This window comes from Gigantopelta aegis, chromosome 6 (assembly GCF_016097555.1).
Source record: "Gigantopelta aegis isolate Gae_Host chromosome 6, Gae_host_genome, whole genome shotgun sequence".
NCBI lineage: Eukaryota > Metazoa > Mollusca > Gastropoda > Neomphalida > Peltospiridae > Gigantopelta > Gigantopelta aegis.
In genome coordinates, this window is record NC_054704.1 from 55,735,443 (window position 1) to 55,760,286 (window position 24,844).

The following is a 24,844-nucleotide window of genomic DNA, read 5'->3' on the forward strand; positions in this document are numbered from 1 at the left end:
GCTTACAATGAAAAATGTTTTTTGTCCCAAAGGGGCTATTGTTTTAACGATAAAACCTATTAATTTTAGTACGGACTCCATACCAAAGATTCGTATTAGCAAAGAAATTGAAAGATGCAACAATATTTCATTTAAAAAAAAAATGTTTGATACCATCTGCGAACAGGTGCAATTAACTTGTGCAATAATGAAAAACGTCAACTTTGTTTTAAATAATAAGCATATATCTTGAAATGATAGACAGACAAATTAGAATTTCTTTAATGATGTTTTTAATACCAGACATATTAGTTAACAGAAAACGAATATATCAACTGATGTAATTATTGTTGACATTTCCACTTAAGAACACTAACCTCGTACGACGAAAGGTCCACAGGGTGATTACCCACACGTGGGTTACTGACACCTGAGTAGTGTATCATTATAGACCTAGCTAATTGGTTTTTGAAACGTTTTCCAACCTCCTACTGTCACCGAACACCTGAGTGTTTAGACATATATATAAACTGGAAGGTATAAGAAAATTGACAGGGCCGAAAGAAAATGCACTATTTGTAACTCTAATGATATAGAAGACGAATATCATTTTATCCTTATTTGCCCAGCTATGAATGATTTGAGGAATAAGTATATTAAACAATGTTACCACAGACGTCCAAGCGTATTTAGGCTCACTGAACTATTAACAACTGAATACAATAATATCAATAACCTGGGAAAATATTTAGTTTTGTGCAGTAACACTTACCTATTCATGTAAATACAACCATGACCCATTTAACCCTGTTGATAATAATAATGATTTAAATAGAGAAACCGTTCGCAAGTGGGTTCCTAATAAACGTGAAGAATTTATAAAAAACATTGGCACGAACACAGTCCAACAAATATCCTTAGTTCTTGACGACGAAAATATTAATTCGAAAACACGTGTGACTAACGCAGCCGACATGTTAAAAAATCTATTTTTAGACACTGCGGCTCGACATTCGGTCACGTGCGTGCACACAATAACATAAATAAAAGGTCAGCGCGCAACACGCAACCTTGGTTTGGGACATTGTGTAAAAAATTACGACGGAAGTATCATGAAGCTAAAACATTATATGCAAAAAATAAAAGTATAGATAATAAAATGCAATTAATTAATGCCAGTAAGTCTTACAAGAAATGGATTTTTAAAGCCTTTTCTCAGTACAAATTTAAAAAAGAAAATGAAATGCGACAGCTAAGATCAGACAATCCTAAAGATTTTTACAAAATACTTAAGAATAAGGAACTGCCTAATTCTAACATTCCTTCGACAGATGAATTTTTAAATTAGTTCAGCCATTTAAATAAAGGAGAGCCCAATAACGGTGATGTATTTGATTTTAATATGGACGAAGTACTAAACGTAGTAACCGACAATGATATTATAAACGAAAAAATTACTGAACATGAAATAATGCAAGCTATATCACAATTAAAATTAAACAAGGCGGCAGGTGTAGAGAAAATAATTAATGAATACACTAAATCAACAGCCACCTTGCTCCTGCCAGTTTACGTTAAGCTTTTTAATACAATCTTTGATAATGGAGTTTTACCTGAAGAATGGCACACTGGTATTATTATACCAATATTCAAAAATAAAGGAATTCGACTACATTCCGAAAATTACCGACCAATTACATTACTTTGCTGCTGCTCTAAACTATTCACAACATTACTAAATAACCGTTTAAATAAATTTATCGAAGAAAACAATATAATTAGTGAGGCCCAAACCGCATTTCGGAAAGGCTATTCAACTACGGATTATATTTTTACATTACGTCACTTAATAGATATCCTTAAAAAACGAAAGAAAAAGCTATATTGCGCTTTTGTTGATTTTGAGAAGGCATTTGATATGGTACCCAGAACGCTACTTTGGCATAAACTTCTGCAAAATAATATCAACGGTAAATTCTTTCGAATTATCTACGAAATGTACCAAGGCCTAAAATCACTTATTCTTATAAATAATAAACAATCGGCTTTATTCCCATGCAATATCGGCATCCGTCAAGGTGAAAATTTATCCCCAATTTTATTTTCCCTGCATTTAAACGATATAGAAGATTACTTAACTAACCATGGATGTCAAGGAGTTGGCGCTATGTCCGATAATAAAAATTCACCATTAGATATTGTACTACATATGTTTTGTTTGTTATATGCAGACGATACCGCACTTTTATCAACCTCCGCAAATGACTTACAACACACCTTAAAGGTAGGGTCAACTCCAACAAGAGCCTTATGTGTTGGAAAGATGCATACCCGGACCACCAACACATACTGACACTTTAGCAAATGAAAAACGCGTAATTTTAGAGTTAATGAAAAACCATGATTATTCTTGCTAACTGGGGGCAGCCATTTTGTTTCGTTTTTGTGACGTCCGGTGGGATAGCTTGGGGCGAAGTGACGTCAGCTCCTGACCATCTCCTGTATGTACAGTGTAAACAAAAGCAGTAATTTTCGACAAGGCGCTTCTCTTTGATCAACCTGACTTGTAAAACAGCATAAATGACGTAATAATATAATAAACTATTTAACTAAATATATTTCAAGTTGCATTAACGGGAAAAAAATGGGGTTATAGTGTTTTTTCTCTGTTTAATAATCCAAAGGAAAAATTTACACTATTACGCCTATTGATATGCTACGTTGGAGCAAAAACGACAACCCACGATACCCAAGTGATAATTTTCTTTTCTTTGGGACTACGTAATTGGTCAGTTCTCTGTTTTCAGATGGAAAAAATCTACTTAATCAATAGTTTTACAGAACTATTTACAGTAATAAACCATGTCCATTACAATTTTAGGGGTGACAGGTAATATTCCACAATACCGGTATGTATTTTTGTGTCTAGACAGCGTCAATTAATCGGCTCGTCTGGTTACCAATCAAATACACACCTGCCAATCAGGAATCAAAGGTAGAAGCAACTAACAGCATAGACCAATTAACTAAGAAAACACTCCGTGTATCATTTCAGTACGTAGGTTAATGCATGGGCAAAACATTGTTAATTGTTTCGACTTGTTGTGTAGCCACTTTGACAATGGTATTTTATTTTGTATTGAAAAATAATATATATAATGCTGGATATACTTACTGTTGGCTTACTGGGATGCGTATTATTACAGAATATTGCAATGTATGACTATTTATCATCCCGCAAAAACCAGGAAGATTGTGTTTCTCTAGTTCTAAGGCTCATTCCTGATGTGACGCGTTAAGTATTACGTAACCACCAGCTCGCCAGAGGGCGTACTCACTGAGATGGTACAAAATGGCTGCGCCCGTTATATATAATAGTCGTCACATTTAACCGTTTTATTAATTAACTATACGATTATACGTGTTGATATTAAGCAATAATGTGCATTATATATCGTTGAATATGCATACCAGGTCAAATGCCTTAATTGTCCTCTCCTTTAAATATATTTTATCAATATTCTTTAAAATGGAAATTTAAAATAAACTGTAGCAAAACGAAAATATTACTTTTTAAGGGAACCACTAGAGATTATAAACATACTTTCAAGATCGGAAACACTGTTCTAGAGAATGTAAAAGAATATAAATATCTTGGAATTATCTTTACTAAATTAAATAACTTCCGTATTACTAAAACTAAGCTCAGCCAGCAGGCTACTAAGGCCATGTATTTTGTATTATCAAAAGCCAAAGATAATCATTTATCAACCGAATGTAAATTTAAAATGTTTAATTCAATAGTCCTTCCAATCTTGTTATACGGATGTGAAGTCTGGGGACATGAGAAAATGGATATATTTAATTCCGTACAAATACATTTTTAAAGACATATTTTACCTATTAAGAAAGCAACACCATTTTTTATGCTCTTTGGAGAGCTAGGGAGACTTCCTATTGAATTAATAATTTATAGAAGAATGGTATGTTACTGGGCAAGGCTTTTATCAGGAAAGCAGTCAAAATTTTCGACGTTATTGTATAAAGTAATGCTAAATGACTATATTTTAACGGAACAGAATATAAATGGGTCATTACTATTAAAAACATTTTGGAAAACTTGGGAATGGGTAATGTCTGGGTAGCTCATACTTTCAGATAAGTTAATTGTCTCTCGCAACAAATTAAACAAAGACAAACTGATCAATATTCACAAACATGGAGAAGTAACATATCATTATCTTCGAGAGGCAAAACCTACCAATTATAAAAGGAACAACTGATTTTAGAAAAATACATTAATATACTTCCAGAAAAACTGTGGAAACCACTCTTAAAATTCGGAACATCAAACCATTATTTACCGGTAGAAACAGGACGCTGGAATAATATTTCATTAGAAGATAGAATTTGTACCCTGTGCAATGAAAGTGAAATTGGTGATGAGTTTCACTATCTTTTCATTTGCCACTTTAGTAATTCTAGGACTAAATTTTTACATCCTTATTACTATACTAGACCAAGTACTTATAAATTCAAAGAACTAATGCAAAACAAACGAATCAGTACACTAAAGAATTTAGCAAAGTTTATAAAAGTAATTTTGAATGCATTTAAACATCCTTGATATTTTACATCCCCAACCCCCAGAAGTACATTTTACATATATATTGAACATTAATTTACCAATAACAATTTTAACTAGTTCTACCGGCTAAACAGTTTATATATTTGTATTTTTATGAATATTCACAGCTTTATGTTGTATGCAAATGTTCATAGGAATTAATTCACAATCATTGTAATTTAACTTTTGTATTTCTCTTTTATCTTGTCACGTGTTTATAGAAATATTATGTATATATTCCTCCTACGCCGTTGTGCAACGGCCAGAGAGTAAATAAAGTCTTGTCTTGGCAAATAAAGTTAGAGACGATTTACTGCAGCTTACTTAAAATATGATATCCACTAACCTGCCGTTTCATTAGCTAGTATATTAATCATATTTCATCTGGTATACATCAATATTACTATACCACGATAATGTTTATAATGCACATATATATGTACATCCCACCACTATTACTAGTTTACTATCTTAATTTTACCATTAATTCCTAAATCACTCTCCACCTGTCTTTGTATATTTGTATATATATTGTGATTATATATGTATGTATTTATGCTAATACGTTTTTTTTTTTTTAACTTAAGCCAAATAAAGAACGTGAAGTATCAAGTCATTAAAGACACATCTAATAGGTTTATAAAACTTTGTGAGGCCTCACCGGCCTCGATGGCGTCTTGGTTAGGTAATCGGTCTACAGGCTGGTAGGTACTGGGTTCGAGTCATGGGATTTTTAATCCAGATACCGACTCCAAACCCTGAGTGAGTGCTCCGCAAGGCTCAATGGGTAGGTGTAAACCACTTGCACCGACCAGTGATCCATAACTGGTTCAACAAAGGCCATGGTTTGTGCTATCCTGCCTGTGGGAAGCACGCATAAAAGATCCCTTGCTGCTAATCGGAAAGAGTAGCCCATTTAGTGGCGACAGCGGGTTTCCTCTCAAAATCTGTGTGGTCCTTAACCATATGTCTGACGCTATATAACCGTAAATAAAATGTGCTGAGTGCGTCGTTAAATAAAACATTTCCTTCCTTCTTTCGTGCAGCCTCCTAACGCCACTGAACACCCGACTCTTGAGTCATTAAACTTCTTGCAACCTTCTAGTGTCACTGGACACCTGAGTCGTGTGTTAGTATGACCTAGCTAATAGGTTTATGAAATGTTTTGCAACCTCCTACCGTCACTGGACACCTGAGTCGTGTGTTAGTATGCCCTAGCTAATAGGTTTATGAAACTTGTTTCAGCGTCCTAGTGTCACTGAACACCTGAGTGTTTAGTCATTATAGACATATCTAATATGTTTATGAACCTACTTGCAGCCGTCTTACGCCACTGAACATCTGCGCCTTGAGTCATTATAGATCTAGCTAACAGAGTTATGAAACTTCTTGCAACCTTCTAGTGTCACTGAACATCTGAGTCTTGAGTCATTATAGACCTAGCTAATATGTTTATGGATCTTCTTGCAGCCGCCTTACGTCACTGAACACCTGCGTCTTGATTCATTATAGTCATAGCTAATAGGTTTATGAAACGTTTTGCAACCTCCTACCGTCACTGGACACCTGAGTCGTGTGTTAGTATGACCTAGCTAATAGATTTATGAAACTTGTTTCAGCGTCCTAGTGACACTGAACATCTGAGTGTTTAGTCATTATAGACATATCTAATATGAACACCCGACTCTTGAGTCATTATAGATCTAGCTAACAGAGTTATGAAACTTCTTGCAACCTTCTAGTGTCACTGAACACCTGCGTCTTGAGTCATTATAGACCTAGCTAATATGTTTATGGATCTTCTTGCAGCCGCCTTACGTCACTGAACACCTGCGTCTTGAGTCATTATAGACCTAGCTAATAGGTTTATGAAACTCCATGCAGCCGCAGGCGTGCTGTAACCTCACCGTGGTTCAGGGGTGAAACATTCTCTTTGAGAATAGCCAATACAGCACAAATTGAAATTTTGAATAAAAGTCAATATCTGTCTGTGATATTTGTATTTTTGCAGTTCTTTACACTGTTTTTATTTTTTATATTGATGTTGATCATCACCGTATTTGTTTGCATTACCATAGTTTGACACCCAATAGCTGATGTATTTTTCGTACTGGGGTGTCGTTAAACATTCATTCATTCATTCATTCATGCAGCCGCGTTCATTCCAGTTTGCGCTTACGATGAAGCAAGACGTCTCGTCATGTGCTCTCGCTTTAGCAGCCCCCCCCCCCACACACCTGGGGGGGGACATAGCCAGTATGGAATGTTGGTGGAGTACCGAGTTGCGTACACCGGGTCACGGCCAACCAGGGGCGGCACGGAGGGGGGGGGGGAGGCTGACGGCCCAACCGCCATGTGCGGTTCCTTCTGCGACGCCAACCCCCACGACCCCGCAGAAGAGGATGACGACGCCACCGGCCCCGACGTCTCCAGATGCAGCCGACGTGACACCCGACTCTTTTGCCATTATAGACGTAGCTAATAGGTTTATGAAATTTCGTGCAGCTTCCTTGCGTCACGTGACACCCGACTCTTGTGCCATTATAGACCTAGCTAATAGGTTTATGAAATTTCGTGCAGCTTCCTTGCGTCACGTGACACCCGCCTCTTGTGCCATTATAGACGTAGCTAATAGGTTTATGAAATTTGGTGCAGCTTCCTTGCGTCACGTGATACCGGACTCTTGTGTCATTATAGACGTAGCTAATAGGTTTATGAAATTTGGTGCAGCTTCCTTGCGTCACGTGACACCCGACTCTTGTGCCATTATAGACCTAGCTAATAGGTTTATGAAATTTGGCGCAGCTTCCTTGCGTCACGTGACACCCGACTCCTGTGTCATTATAGACGTAGCTAATAGGTTTACAAATTTTCGTGCAGCTTCTTTGCATCACGTGACACCTGACTCTTGAGTCATTATAGACCAAGCCAATATGTTTATGAAACTTCTTGATGAACTCTACTGTTAATCCAGTATAGATTTATGCGACACAGTGCATGCCACTTTAAACTATTTCGTGGTTATATAATTAATATAGAAGTCCTGGTAACAAACCTTAGCTATCTGGACTGTTTTCCAGGATAGTGGGTTACTGGTTAGTTGACCAAACTAAAACCCCACCCCCAAAAAACCACCACCACCACCAACAACAACAAAAAAGAAACCGAGAAAAAAAACTACCCTACCCCACAAAAACCCCACAAAAAAAGACATCCATAAAACACAAACATACACACACCCCACAAACAAACAAAAAGCCCTCAACAAAAAACATTGCCATTCTATGATTATTTTTATCTAATTAGTTATTCGCCGTGGAAGGGCGTGGAAAATACACACGATCTACTCCATATGCTTAAATATTATATATATTCCAAATACAGTGCCTTAAAACTAACAGAATTAGTGAGTTTTACTCCTCACGTGCGGTAATAGCAGCTTTAAACTAAAAAGTAAAGTAATAACAACTTAGAGTAAAAACGATCGCGAAATAATTCGGCAGGCAATTTACGGCCTCTTTCTAAGCATCGATTTTCTGCTAGTATTACGAAAGGAAAAACTATTAAAAAAATTCGATCCCCCCCATCTCACCTCCTCCATTTTATGGAAGAACCCTATACAAGACACCGAGACATTACTATTTTCTAGTTTAAAAAGAAGCTTCTTGGCGAACCGTAATGGTTCAATGATGTCCCTTTCATTATGGAACTCTTCCGCCAAGAGATTGATTTTCGTGACTCGAGATACATCTGTGGTCTTGCCTGTTTGCTCGATCGTGCGGAGGCACCAACCTTCCATTTGCCTGATGATCCTACACTGCTCAAGTAGTTTAAGGGAAGCGAGGATGATCTTTGCATTGCCATTCATTTCGTCGAGATATTTTAATAGAAGCGATGCATTAACCCAACCTCGATAATTCGTCATTGAGAATATATCTTATGGTCACTTCACACTTCGTCGCAGAAAACGTCACAAATTTGTTTCCAGATCGTCCAAAATATGACGTATTAATTATTGTAATGTGGGGTTACAGTCTAACCCGTGTTAAGCAGACACCAAAAGTACACTGTCAAAATTACAGTAAATTACTGGTAGCGGCGATGCCACTAATTTACTGTTATTTAACACTTTGTATGCCAACAATACAGTTACTTACTGCAATTTTTGCTGGGATGTTCTGCTGCTGTAATTGGAAACACTCCATTACTCCGCCATACATTTTTTTCTGTTTTTTTTTCTTCTGTACTGTGAATAACACTACATCAGGGCCGTAGCTATGAGTTTTTGTGGTAAGAGGGCAGATGAATTCTTGGAACGAACGAGCATGGAAGTCGCAAGACACTTGGGGGTCCGGAGCTCTGAAATACCATTTTGCATTATTTCAGGGAGATTACATACTTAAAACGTCAATATCAATAATCAGTAAAAAAAAAGAATAAAAAAGAAGAGAGGAATAGGCTAGCTACGGCCCTGTACACTGTTTAAAGGTTTAAAATTCAAATATCAGTTAAAGCTTTATGTTTCTTACCAAAAAAAAAATTGAATCACAGAATACTATGCAGTTACAGTAATGTACCGTAAGACAGTGCCACGTATCTTGTTGCAACAAAATTGCAATAGTTTTGGTATCAGGAAATTTACAGCAATTGTTTTGCAGTATTAGTGCAGTGTTAAAACACGGTCGGCTAAGAGAATCAGATTTGTACGAGGAAAGATAATGCACAGTCATGTGACCTGACCTTATTAATGTTAAAATGTAATTTTTAAAAATCATTAAGACAGGCGGTTTGGCTACTTCATGGAGGTGGCAGTTTAAACAGGTTTGTTTGTACAGATTGAAAAACAAGAAATGTAGTAGATTAATTTTGTTTCGTTTTCTACTTATATTACCGTAATTAAGAGATATATAGTTATGTTCGTATACTTATATTACTATATAATATAGTTTAAGTTTGTTTTGTTTAATGACACCATTAGAACACATTGATTTATTAATCATCGGATACTGGATGTCAAACATTAGATAATTTAATCAGATAGAAAATCCTCTATATTTTTCCATTAGTAGCAAAGCGTCTTTTATATGCACCATCCCATAGACAGGATAGCACACACAACGGTCTTCGCTATACCAGTCGTGGTGCACTGGCTGGAACGAGAAATATCCCAAATGGACCCACCAATGGGGATCGATCTTAGACCGACCGCGCATCAGGCAAGTGTTTTACTACTGGGCTAAGTCCTACTATAATATAGCTTCGTTATGGTCATCAGTTGTTATTTGTCGTTATTAACCACTCATAGTGTGACGGAACATGCTCGTAATTTTGTTTTCGCCTGTGGCGATATTAATTGTGTTAAAGGGCCGTGTGCAGTCCAATAAGCACTTAAGCCCAGGTGGACACCTTGTTACGTGATACCTTGCGCGACGGTCGCCTAATACACACCCAGCCCAGGTGCGGAGCCCAGGTGGCCAGTAGTTACGTAATACCTCCGCGAGTACGGTTTTTACAACCGTGATTGGCGACAGCCAGTCTGACGATCAGAGAAAAATATACCGACTCTGGGAGAGGTGGAATATCAGATGATAGGTGAGGTATCGCGTTGTACCCCCAGACGATATTCGCTGTCTCTGAGAGTTTTGAATAAATAGCTAGGGTTTAGAGATATCGAGGAGAACGATAGGAAGGTATCCCGGGGGAACGTTGTCCGTCCGGACTTTGGTAAATATATTATTTCTGCTCTGTTGTATAACCTTGATGTGATTGATGTGACTTTAAATATTTTGATACTGTATTATACCAATATTCTTTAGACAGTGTCTTCGGTCATCTGACGAAGTAAATCGTAGACTTTTTGTTCTAACATTATACGAGTATTTTGTAATATAAAGCTTAGCCAGTCATCCTAGAAGACCTAGGTAAACTGTAGGTTATTGTCTTTATTGTGATAGGTACCAATATTAATTCTGTGTTACATGGTTACTGAATGAGTAGTTAGGGTTAATTGAAAATTAACCAGTTAGGAATAGAGCTGTAATTCCTTTATTAATTAAGTTCCCCTGGAAGCGATTCTCCATTATTACACGTGTGTGTGTTAGCGTTTCTCAATTATCACACGTGCGGGTGTTGTTGTGAAGTGATTAGCATATTGTGTAAACTAGACACCTAGAGATTAACTAATTAAGTGATCAGTTCTGGGTTGTTATTATTGTTGTTATTAATTAACTACTGCGGCAGTACATTTGTCAGCGTAGGTTAATACAGATTCCAAAGTGTATTGTGTTTTGTTGTGTTTTCTAGTGAACTAAACGTGCTATAATAATATATACTTTATATAAGATCTTATTTCTGATCATACCTAGACGAGCCACACTAGGGTTTTAAACTGCCCGTTACAGAGAGATCTAATAGATATACAGTTAGGAGAGATATTTGGACAATCGTGTTTCATTCAGTTACGGGTATTATAGAATCCCCGTGACAGGAGTAGAAAATTGGGCGCTCGTCCGGGATCTGAAACGGGACACGCATATTTAAAAAAGTATTGTTTGTAAATGGGGGCTTTATAAATTATTTTTACAAATTACTAGAAGTAGCAACGTTGTTCACTAGAAAATTAATTAATAATAAGTGCGTCATATCTAAACATGGATAAGAATTTGCTGGATAGGCCTACGCTCAGTGTAGTGGAGATTAAGCGAGCACGTAAGGCCGAGTTAGTTGAAATCGCGGGTGAGCGAGAAATTGATTTAACATCAGCTAAAACCTTAGGAGATATAAGGACAATTATTATCCAGGAAGTTTTTGGTGATAGTCCTGTTATGGAAGACAGTGAGATTGTTCCAGAGATAGAGATAAATGAGTTAAGTGTGGAACAACAATTAGCTTTTAAAAAGCTTGAGTACGAAAGAGAAGAACGTGCATTAGAGAGAGAGAGAGAGAGAGAGAGAGAGAGAGAGAGAGAGAGAGAGAGAGAGAGAGAGAGAGAGAGAGAGAGAGAGAGAGAGAAGATAGGGATAGAGAAGATAGAGCTAGAGATAGAGAAGATAGTGATAGAGATAGGGAAGATAGAGAGAGAGAGAGAGAGAGAGAGAGAGAGAGAGAGAGAGAGAGAGAGAGAGAGAGAGAGAGAGAGAGAGAGAGAGAAGAGAGGGATAGAAAGAGAGAAGAGAGGGATAGAGAATTCCAGTTAGAAAAATTAAAAGTGGAACATGAGTTAAAGTTGAATACTGAAGAAGTTAGACGAGAGGCAGGAAATGGGTTTAACATGTCGGAAGTATATAGATCAGTGCCTGTATTTGATGACCAGGAGGTAGATATGTTCTTTCAACTTTTTGAACGGGCCGCTAAGCAGCTAAATTGGCCGCAGTCTAAGTGGACATTGTTAGCCGTGTCTAAGTTTAAGGGGAAGGCTAGTGTAGCTTATAATTCAATGAGTGATGAGCGAGCAAGTCAGTACGACCTAGTTACGGCTGCAGTGTTGAGGGCTTATGAATTACGACCTGAGGATTATCGTTTACGGTATAGCGAGTTGAGAAAAACGCAGGGTCAGTCTTATAGTGAGTTTGTGGCTAAGAAGGCAGGGATGTTTGATAAATGGGTGATTTCTCATCAGGTAGAGTCATATACCGAGTTACGGGAGTTGTTGATCTTACAGGACATTAAAAATGGATTACCAGTTAACTTACGTATTCATTTAGAGGATCGTGATGTCAAAAAGATAGAGGAGGCAGGCATAGTGGCAGATGATTACGTGTTAATACACAAAGCTCAGGCAGTACAGGGTAGCTCTTTACAACAGGGTGATAAGAAGAAATTTCAGCCACGTTTTTCCCGGGAAAGTAACTATCGGGGAGAGTCTCCTAGTTGGTCAGCTAGTCAGGCAAGGAATGCACCTGGTGGGCAAAGTAAGGATAAACCTGCATTATCAGCCAATGCACGAACCTTTCGTCCACATTGCAGTTACTGTAAAAAGGATAACCATCTTGTCGGGGACTGTTTTAAAAGGAAACGCGATAATGCGCAATTGGTCGGTTTAGTGAGGTCAGCTCCGTTAGCGAGAGAGTTAATGGTTAGTCCTATGGCAGAGAAAGTAAACCCGTATGTATCCACTGGTATGGTTTGTGATGTGAAACAAGAATTGAGTCCTAAGGCAATATCAATCTATCGAGATACCGGGTGTAATCTGTCGCTGATAACGTCAAAGTGTTTAGCTGGTATTGAAAATTCAGATACAGGACGTAGTTTGGCTTTAACCTCAGTTACTGGAGAAAAAATGGTTGTCCGGTTACATAACGTTTTCTTGTGTTCGAAGTTTGTGACGGGACCAGTCGTGAAGGACTTGCCTGTTGAAAACATAGGAGTTTTGTTGGGTAATGATTTGACTAGTCAGTGTTGTCAGCCGAAATGTGACCAATTGTTAATTAAAGACATCCCTTTACTAGTAGGAGAGAGTGAGGTTGATGATATTAGATATCCTGCGTATGTAATGACTAGGGCTATGGCCAGAAAGGTAACACAAGACGCAGAGGATATTTGTGATTTGTCTGATACGTGTGTGAGCCATGAAATTGAGGTGGATGAGGTTATCAGTATAATGGTACATAAGTCAACTGAGGAATTAAATGTGGTGGAACCTGTTGATCTCCCGCAGAGGGGAATTGAACCAGTTGTGTTTGATAGAGGGGGCTTACCTTGTAATAGACAAGAGTTAATCCTAGAGCAGGGGGCTGATCCAAAATTGTTGGCAGCTCGCACTACATTGTTAACAGAGGGTGAGATGGAGGATCAGATGTCAGGTTATGATATGGACAAGGGAGTATTAATGAATAAGAGAGTTAGAGCTAGGAAGGCTAGGAAGCAACTGAGCCATGCTCAGAGCAAAATAAAATCAGTGTTTGATAGGAAGACTAGGAGTCGGGAATTTAAACCAGGGGATAAGGTGCTGCTGTACCTTCCCATTAAACGGGGTTCATTGCAGAACAGGTATTTCGGGCCCTATGTTGTGCACAAACGGGTTAATGAGACCGGGTATGTGATAAACACTCCTGATAGGGTTAGGAAAAGTAGGTATTGTTACATCAATTTGCTAAAAGGTTATTTTGACAGACTGCCGATAGTTCCAGTGTTACCGGTCCAAATTGAGAGTCACTCAATTTCCCGTGATGACGTCAAAACTGCAAAGATCAAATTAACCAACAGCCAGATGCTAGCAGACTTGAACCCCCAGCGAGCAAAGTTGACTACGTTGAAACAAGACAATGTTTCCATTTGTCAGGACCTGCCAACGGTTACCAGCACCTTAAGCCAAGATGTGCGCTTGGAACCGAACGCTACACCGATTCGACAGCATGCCTATCGAAAAAACCTGGAAAACGTGCGACACTGAAAAAGAAAGAAACGAAGTTCCAGTGGTCAGGTGAATGCGAGAAGTCATTCAACCGTCTCAAGCAGATGCGCTACTCGTCTCCCGTGATGGCAGCACCAGACTACTGAATGCCGTTCAGGCTAGCTGTGGGTGCCAGTGACGTGGGTGCTGGAGCTGTGCTGTTCCAAGAAGACGAAGACGGACTGGACCATCCTAATGAAAGCCTCCAACCAGAGAGTTTTGAGATGGAGTGTTCTTCTGCAAGAATACCCAATTACCATTGAACATATCAAGGGCACATCCAATGTAATCGCTGATGCCCTGTCCCGAAGTTGAACGTTATGATAATGTGTTGACATTCTTGATTTCTGTTTTGTTTTTATATATTTTATTTGTATACCAGGGACTCAGAGACTCATTGTGATTACTGGTAGTCACCTTATTATTACATGTGTTATAAATGCCCGTATGCGTCGGTTAACGCACCCTTTTGTTTTAATGTAGTATATTTCCCTATTCCTAGAGTAGAGGAAATATCCTTTTTGAGGTGGGGGTGTGTGACGGAACATCCTCGTAATTTTGTTTTGGCCTGTGGCGATATTAATTGTATTAGAGGGCCGTGTGCAGTCCAATAAGCACTTAAGCCCAGGTGGACACCTTGTTACGTGATACCTTGCGCGACGGTCGCCTAATACACACCCAGCCCAGGTGCGGAGCCCAGGTGGCCAGTAGTTACGTAATACCTCCGCGAGTACGGTTTTTACAACCGTGATTCGCGACAGCCAGTCTGACGATCAGAGAAAAATATACCGACTCTGGGAAAGGTGGAATATCAGATGATAGGTGAGGTACCGCGTTGTACCCCCAGGCGATATTCGCTGTCTCTGAGAGTTTTGAATAAATAGCTAGGGTTTAGAGATATCTGGGAGAACTAGGAAGGCTCCAGGGGATCACGGACGTCGTCCACTGAACGATCTATATTAGTTCAGACGGGACTTTGGTAAATATATATTTTCTGCTCTGTGTATAACCTTGATATGATTGATGTGACTTTAAATATTTTAATACTGTATTATACCAATATTATTTAGACGGTGCTGCCGGTCATCTGACGCAGTATTCTGTAGGCTCACCGTTCTGATATATATATATATATATATATATATATATATATATATATATATATATATATATATATATATATAAAGCTTAGCCAGTCATCCTAGAGGACCTAGGTAAACTGTAGGTTATTGTCTTTATTGTGATAGGTACCAGTATTAATTCTGTGTTACAAGGTTACTGAATGAGTAGTTAGGGTTAATTAAAAATTAACCAGTTAGGAATAGAGCTGTAATTCCTTTATTAATTAAGTTCCCCTGGAAGCGATTCTCCATTATTACACTTGTGTGTGTTAGCGTTTCTCAATTATCACACGTGCGGGTGTGTTTGTGAAGTGATTAGCATATTGTGTAAACTAGACACCTAGAGATTAACTAATTAAGTGATCAGTTCTGGGTTGTTATTATTGTTGTTATTAATTAACTACTGCGGCAGTACATTTGTCAGCGTAGGTTAATACAGATTCCAAAGTGTATTGTGTTTTGTTGTGTTTTCTAGTGAACTAAACGTGCTATAATAATATATACTTTATATAAGATCTTATCTCTGATCATACCTAGACGAGCCACACTAGGGTTTTAAACCGCCCGTTACAGAGAGATCTAATAGATATACAGTTAGGAGAGATATTTGGACAATCGTGTTTCATTCAGTTACGGGTATTATAGAATCCCCGTGACACATAGTTATACTATCCTTCTCTCCTCTGCTAGCACCTGAAGACACGTCTAGAATATCAAACCCGAAGAGCAACAATGATGATGATGATGACGATAATGGCGACGATTATGGTAATGATAATTAGTTTTTAATTTTTTTTTTTTTAAATAAGTCTACACAAAGAGAAAAACGCGAATCTCCCTGGAGGCCGTCTGTCTGGAAAAATAACATATACGCACTGAATCCGTATTAAGTAGGAGTAGCTTACGCTAGCCCTGTATACATTTCACTTCAGGGACTGACTAAACATTCATGGTTATTATGACAAAACAGCTAATAGATAATATGTCCAAACATGGGAATCCGTATTCAGAATGTGCCTGTTTGAACACAAGAGATAATTTCAATGTAACATGGTTCCTGCATGTGTGGGTGTGGGTAAGTTTTAGCATGCTTCCATCAGAGAACTGTTCAAGCTCGCCTGTCGTGGGCACAACCTATGACTTTGCCAGAGAGTTCTGTCGACGACAGGTGGTTCCTGTAGATATTCTTGGACTTTTAAGGTTGCAGGACCGGCTGACCATTTTATAAAACCATCGATGCTGTTGAAGGTAAAACCAAACCTAGCCACAGATTTTAATAAACTGTTGTGTTTTCGCATTCAGTGTTCACCGTGAACCTCTTTGATAACAGACAAACGTCCCGTCACCATTGTTTAATACATTATACAACTAAACTATTGAAAATGCGAACGACACTCGGTAGTCAACACTTTACTACGCCGAACAACATAATTATATAATAAAATATATGAAAATGAGAACTGAAGGGAAGTAGCTAAAAATAAAGCTGAACAAACTACTGTACATACTTAAATATTACATGTTTAATTTGTAATCACCGATTAAGGGTCGTTGTGATGTGTAAAAAATAAAATAAAAAAATAAATAAATAAATCAATCAATCAATAAATGAAATGAAATAAAATAATGAAACAATCTAGCAGACCCACCAGATAGAAAACAGTAATTTAGATTTCTACTATACAGCAGATATTTAGTGGGGACCAAACCTATTCTTCCTAGAGAACTCATACGATTCTATTATTCCTCACAGATAGATTAAATTAACACAACACTGACAAGATCTCCTAAACGTGGATCTAAACACCGCCTGTTACGATTATGGCCGAAATATAACGACGGACTGTGTTTCATTTGATTGGGTCGTCAATCTACCGAGCGATACACACGATTCTCCGTCGTTTAATTACGGGTTATACGAACGACACCGAGGGCTGTCGCCATTACCAAGCCGTCTGGGAAACGTGTAATCAACAGGCGACAGTTTATCGTTGTCATGGACGGTAAGCAATCTTCCCAAGCGAGTAACTCAGAGAAACATCTCCTGTACTCAATCGTCGGTTCCGTGTAAACGACTGTCACGTCATTAATAGATGTGTATGTATGCCCGAGCTGTCTCTCAGGGGTGAACGACCTTGGCGGTATAGTGGTTAAGCCATCAGCGTTAAAGCCACTAACAAGGGCGGGTCCATAGGAGGGGAAAAGGAGGACCTGTCCTCCACTACAAAGGTGCCCCTTCTTTCGAACAATTTGATTACAAGTTACATAGAAGGTCCCTGTGCAGTGTTGACCCATGCGTCATTTTGCTCTTGGTCCTCTCCCTAAATTATTTCCTGGGTTCGCCCTGGTCTAACTCCATTGCTTAAACAGTGTTAATGTTTTTTGGTTTTGTAATTATTATAGATTTTTGTTTATCGTTAACTTGCGCATTATTTAATACATCCTCTTTCTTAATTTATTATTTTTCGCAGATCCAGTGTGTTTCTGTTCGCCCTGATGTTAACTTTATAGTAGCCCAAAATGCATTTCAAACGGATCTGAAGAGGTACGTACATCTGAAGTTAGGGTCATCAGCTTCAAGGCTTATATTATTATGCTGGGTTCTCGTTCCACTATCAGCTCCGACCTACAACGTGTTTTAACGGCTCGGGAGGTAAGACCACTACACTGACCTCTCTCTCACAGTATCAGTAAAATCTAATCTATAGCGCTTGACCTGAACACAGCTGCCTCAGCTTAGGTGTGTGCCCAAGATGTCGTGCTTGAATTTGAAGTGGATACAAGCACGACATTATAATTGAAATGAAAAATCCCAGAGATTCGATGACACGTGTACAATCGATATCAACCAGGTTTCAGCATGATAGATGCCGAGTTCGTACCCCAGGGTTGGATCCCAAACATAAATATATTTTTTTTTTCTCTTATAGGAAAGCAATTTAATGTCTGTATTCGATAATACCCAAAATGAACGTCATTATAATCATCATAATTTTTTTATTGAAGTTGATTGTGTGTACATTAATAATATATTAAAAGCAATTATTTCGTATGTAGTAGACACAAATATGGATTAAATTTTCAATGATATAAAGATATTTAGGATCAATCAGGATTTTTTATTTTTATTTTTATTTTTTTATTTTTATTTTATTAACGTTTGTTTTTATGAACATACAGACAATAAAAAAATATCAATATTTTACACGAAAGACACATTTTGTGGTATTAGAAACACATTAATATTTTTTTCTGAGTCATATTAAACAATATAATTCCCTAAAGAACTATGATCATACAATTCCACTCAATAGCAAATATATTTTGTTTCAAAATAAATCGCATCTGGATATTGTTTTATGTTTGAAATGTATTAACCCAGGTGTAAAATCGCTTTGATTGGCACACCCAGCTATCAGGTAGCGGTATCAACGGTCGTCAAACTGAAAGCCAGACCGTAAGCGAATAGTTCACGTTTGACTGGACTACAACACTTGTGATGAAGTGTATTACAATAACAATGCACGCAACTCGTAACATAAAGACCAGTCATTTCTACAGTGCCTTTGTATCGAGATGATTATGATTTTTTTTTTCAACGTTTCTAGGACCAGTTCGCTGCACCAGGCGAACCAGCCCCAATTTCAGCCAGGGAACATTGAACGCTAACATTCGTAAACTACTTGATTGGTTCCCGACGTGGCCATTTGGTTTAACGTGAAGCGCATAAACCAGTCTAGCGGACGTTAGCGGTTGACTGAACTTACACCACATCTTTTTATTACGAACGGTGATTGTCCTCTGGCGTTGATTGATTTACTAATTTATGAATCATCAAAGCTACATGCACTGCCAATATTTAGGTACTAATTATCCGCATTTTTCACTGAACCTTACATTAATACTAGTAAATTATGTATGTATATACGAAGTGTTTGGAGCTGAGTGGGCGGTAGCGCCCAGGGCCCCGTTCCACGAAGCGATCGTAGCCCTAGGATGAACTTAAATGCATAGGGTAGCTATGCGCTTAAGGTAATGTTAGGCCTAAGATCGCTTCGTGGAACGGGGCCTGGATTACAATGTATGCAACTGTACTTTATTTCAAGGAAACGTATGTCAAACAGTTGGTAATTCTGACTTATAATTATAGTCTTAGAGAGGAAACCCGCAATTTTTTTTTTCCTTTAGTAACAATGGATCTTTTATATGCACCATCCCACACACAGGATAGCACATACCACGGCCTTTGATATATCAGTCGTGGCGCATTAGCTGAGAGGAAAAATAACTCAATACCCTTCGAAGGGGATCGATACTAGACCGTCCGCGTAAAAGGCGAACGCTTTGCTACTGGGCAACGTTCCGCCACGCCGAACTCGGGAAGACTGTTTTTGTTAAACGCAGGTGTTTAAAAAGGACTGTCGTGAGTTTGCTCTTTTTAACGACTGCTATTATAATATATTAAATATTAACATAACATAGCAATTAAATGTTAGTGTCTATACTAGGTCAAACTTCGTTTATTTCCTAATGTATTATTTGTTCCGCATGTACGGAATTAGTGACAATCAAAATCTAATTTGGGCTACTTAAAAATATTAGAATGACCAGACCGGCCTCAGTGGTGTCATGGTTATGCCATCGGACAGAAGGCTGGTAGGTACTGTGTTCGCAGCCCGGTACCGGCTCCCACCCAGAGTCAGTTTTAACGACTCACTGGGCAGGTTTAAGACCATTACACCCCTCTCTCTCTCTCTCTCTCTCTCTCTCTCTCTCTCTCTCTCTCTCTCTCTCTCTCTCTCTCTCTCTCTCTCACTAACCACTAACCACCGTCCTGGACAGATAGCCCCCAGATAGCTGAAATGTGTGCCCAGGACAGCGTGCTTAAACCTTAATTGGATATAAGCACGAAAATAGAAGAAGAAAGAAAATAAGGATGACCAGAAACACATTGAATATAAAGACATTGATATTCTGAACAAAAACTTGTATTTAGTTACTAATTTTAGTCGTTACAGAATTGTATTAATCAAAAACGTCTTAAAATGACATAAAACAACGACAGCCCCTTTACGTATTGTTAACACATGTAGTTACACGTGTGAAAGTAAAAAACCCAGTTTTTGTAAATTTGGCCCTGGATGTTTTGCTGTACATATACTTCTATTTTATTAATCTAGTTGGGTTAAGCGCATACTACTAATGCTTTCTCGAAAGTTTGAGGTGGTTTTTTTTTTTAATTTTGTGCTACACATAATGCTTATAATAATATCAACATCAGGATGATTGAACATTTCAATGTCGATTCCCTAGGAAAATGCTACACATTACCATAGTGTGTTATGGTGTGGTGATTGAGCCTTCTAGAACAGTTTTGTTTTCATAAATTAGTACTGGTATTATTATATCTTTGACTTATATATTGAAACAAAAAGCGAAGAATATCTTACCAGCTGCAGTGTATTTTCATGATTTCATTTGGATATTTCTTCTTGTAGAGAATGATTGCGTGCGCAGTAATGATGGCGATAATTTGTTTTCGCACGCATATCCAACTACGGTTCATGAGTTAGCGACACCTTAATTTACCGCCACATAGGCTACTAATGCGAATTAGATGCAAGGGATATGTCATATGCACTTTCCTCAGAGACTGAACACAACACACAAAGATCTTTGATATATTCGTCCCGTAGCATTGATTTAAAGGGAAGTAATCCAAAGTATTCCACTAACGGGATCGATTCTACAAGTTATAGCACCATTTTCGATTTACAATTTGATATGAAGTTTCTCACAGCTTACTAAGTCATTTGGTGCAGTTCTGTACTTTCTTACGTGCACTTTTCCACAGACAGGACAACCCATACCATGGTCTTTCAAATACCAATCGCGGCGCACTGGTAGTTACGGGTAAAACAGAACGGATCCACCGAGGGGGTTCGATCCTACGAACCAAGGCACCTCTTCCGAGCGCGTTACCTACTAAGTTAGATGTTTGTTAACGATATGTACATGTACTAGCATTTGATGTTTTCTCGTTCCAACCAGTGCACCTCAACTGGTCAAAGGCCGTGGTATTTGCTTTCCTGTCTGTGGGAAAGTTGATATAAAAGATCCCTTGGTGCATTAGAAAAAAAAATGTAGCCGATTACCTCTGATGACTACGTGTCAGAATTACCAAAAGTTTAACATCCAATAGCTGATGATTAATTAATCAATGTGCTCCAGTGGTGTTGTTAAAACAAAACAAACTTTTAGTATTTGATGTAACATTATTATTTTTTTGTTATAATTATAAGTGCTTGTACACATCTTCGAACACTAATAAATGAGAAGTAGGACATTGTAATTCATTTTTTCCTCAATGGTATTTGTGACTTCCATTCCTTGGTAGCTTCCAGATCGAAGTAGAAGGAACAAAAGCGAGATGGTTGTTTAACAACACTGCAGCACATTTTAAACTACGGCTATTTGGTGTCTAACATACGGTTGTTTCGGCACGCACTGCCATCAAATAGACTACTTCCATACACATACAGCATCAGGGATCTCCTATATTTCTTATGGACTTTCCCCATAGAGAGGACAGTACACACTACGGCCTTCTGTGTACCAGTCGTTGGAAGAGGAAAACCACGAGTCCATACTGGGCGATAGATCTTGCGACCCATCGAACCTCAGATAAGCGCTTGAGGTACCGACTAAGCTATATCCCGCCCGTACTAGTGTCCATGTCATTCCACATTCAGCAAACTGATCGTCCAAAATACTAAATCACAGAACGTGTTCTTTGGTGCATTAAATAGGATCAATTTGTAATATCGATTTTCAGAAAAGAGACATACACGCTAGAGTGGGTTTATTTTAGAAACAATTCATCAATACCCAATCCCTGATTAACGGATGTCTTTTTTTATATAAATAATATGTTCCAGTTGGTTAAAATACAAGGACAGGGGTGTGGAATTGGGCGGTGACGGACAGTGTCACACCTGAAATAAAGTATTTATGATCTACGTATTTCGTTTTAGGGCTGTTCCAGAAGTGATCACGGGGTAGGGTAGATTCATTTTTGGTCATAAATCAAATTCTGTTGGAACTGGCCTATGAACACACACACACACACACACACACACACACACACACACACACACACACACACCACACACACACAACCCAAAACACCATCCCCCAATAAGCACAACCTCAACACGTTTATGTTCACATATAGCAAAAGGACAGAAGTACCCCCCCCCCCCCAACTCTCCAAGAAAAACAAAACCCAAGAACAGAAAGAAAGAAATGTTTTATTTAACGACGCACACAACACATTTTATTCACAGTTATATGGCGTGAAACATATGGTTAAGGACCACACAGATAATGAGAGAGGAAACCAGTTGTCGCCACTTCATGGGCTATTCTTTTCGATTAGCAGCAAGGGATGTTTTATATGCACCATCCCACAGACAGGGTAGTACATACCACGAGCTTTGATATACCAGTCATGGTGCACTGGCTGAAACGAGAAATAGCCCAAAGGGCCCACCGACGAGGATCGATCCCAGACCGACCGCGCACCGAGCGAGCGCTGTACCACTGGGCTACGTCCCGCCCCCACCCAAGAACAAACAAACAAAAACACATCCCCCAAAAACACAGCTCCCCAAAAACACATCTCCCCAAAAACACAGCTCCCCAAAAACATATCCCCCCAAAAACACAGCTCCCCAAAAACACAGCCCCCCAAAAACACAGCCCCCCAAAAACACATCCCCCCAAAAACACAGCTCCCCCAAAACACAGCTCCCCAAAAACACAACCCCCCAAAAAAACACATCCCCCCAAAAACACAGCTCCCCAAAAACACAGCTCCCAAGAAACAAAACGCCAACGGGCTGAAATAAGAAACTCTAAACAAATATTGTATTTATGCATATGTAATAGGAAACAGTTTGCATATTTTTTTGCCGTACTATATTTAGACGCCTAATATGAGAGGAAAATAAAATTTTTAACAACACCCTCCATGCGGTTTAAGAAGTTTGTTATGTTTAACGACACCACTAGAGCACATTGATTTATTAATCATCGGCTATTTGATGTTAAACACCTGACATAGAGTCTTGGAGAGGAAATCCGCTACATTTTTCCATTAGTAGAAAGGTATCTTTTATATGCACCATCCCACAGACAGGATAACACATACCACGGCGTTTGATATACCAATCGTGATGCACTGGCTGGAAGGAGAAATAGCCCAATGGGCCCACCGACGGGGATCGATCCCTGACCGACAGCGCATTAAGCGAGCGCTTTATCACTGGGTACGTCCCGCTCCATCCCGTGCGGTTTAAAGCACGGCCACTGAGCATTTATCACACTGTTATTACACAAAGAAAGAAATGTTTTATTTAACGACGCACTCGACACATTTTATTTACGGTTATATGGCGTCAGACATATGGTTAAGGACCACACAGATTTTGAGAGGAAACCCGCTGTCGCCACTACATGGGCTACTCTTCCGATTAGCAGCAAGGGATCTTTTATTTGCGCTTCCCACAGGCAGGATAGTACAAACTATGGCCTTTGTTGAACCAGTTATGGATCACTGGTCGGTGCAAGTGGTTTACACCTACACATTGAGCCTTGCGGAGCACTCACTCAGGGTTTGGAGTCGGTATTTGGATTAAAACTCCCATGCCTCGACTGGGATCCGAACCCAGTACCTACCAGCCTGTAGACCGATGGCCTACCACGACGCCACCGAGGCCGGTATCTGTTATTACAGACGTCCACTAATCTCTGATTAAACCAAACGCTGGGGTGTCGTTAAATAGACATGCCTTTACTTGACTGAGCGCGTTGTCGGACAAAATTATCGTTTTAATACCCAACGCATTTTAAAACGATCATTTCCACGTCAACGCGTACATTTAACACCGATTCAGACAAATACCAAGAGTTCATTTCGATATCGCTGATTGCCCATAATAAGTATTAATACACACAAGCCGATAGTGTGTTTAGATTGAAACTAATTACATTACAAAACACCACACATCTAATATATATGATTGGGCTGTCATGCTTAATAGTGGTTTGTGTAGTTTAAGGCATTTTAGCACCCTACCCAGGCGTAAATGTGGAGTGGGTGTTTGAGAACAGACATACAAGTATATAATGTCACTGCGTGTGGAATCCCCAACATCGACATGAAGAAATAAATAAATAGGGACGCGATTAATTGCTCCCCTAACGTATATTATAGGATGCCATTTAAAGTATTGCCATTTTATAAGCTAAGCGGAGCTAAAACAATGTATGTATTCTCTTAATTTGAATTAATCTCAGGGAAGACACAGATATGCTATTCCATCCCTTTTTATATGCTATAATATATATGCTGCCCAGCGTCTTACATATTTGTTCCAACCGATGCTCCTCAATTGGTATAACAAAGACCGTGGTGTGTACTATCCTGTCTGTGGGATGGTGCATATAAAAATTACAAAGTTAAAGTTTGTTTTGTTTAACGCCACCTCTAGAGCACGTTGATTATTAATAATCGGCTACTGAAGGCCAAACATTTGGTAATTTTGACATGTCCTATAGAGAGAAAACCCGCTGCATTTTTCAATTAGGTCAGGTCAGAGTGTTTAACATGCACATCCAGAGCAAGCTGTTGTAGTGAACGCTTTTCAATTAGTAGCAAGGGAT

The 24,844-nt window shown here is 38.7% G+C and overlaps 1 long non-coding RNA gene across 2 annotated transcripts in view; it reads right to left on the minus strand.

Moving 5' to 3' along the window:
* The window catches only part of LOC121374040, a 68,951-nt gene that overhangs the window by 29,283 nt on the left and 14,824 nt on the right, over positions 1-24,844 (minus strand). For both annotated transcript variants that reach the window (XR_005958178.1, XR_005958177.1), the window contains exon 3: positions 8,764-8,965. This is a non-coding gene — a long non-coding RNA (uncharacterized LOC121374040). The remainder of the gene's footprint in view (positions 1-8,763; positions 8,966-24,844) is intronic.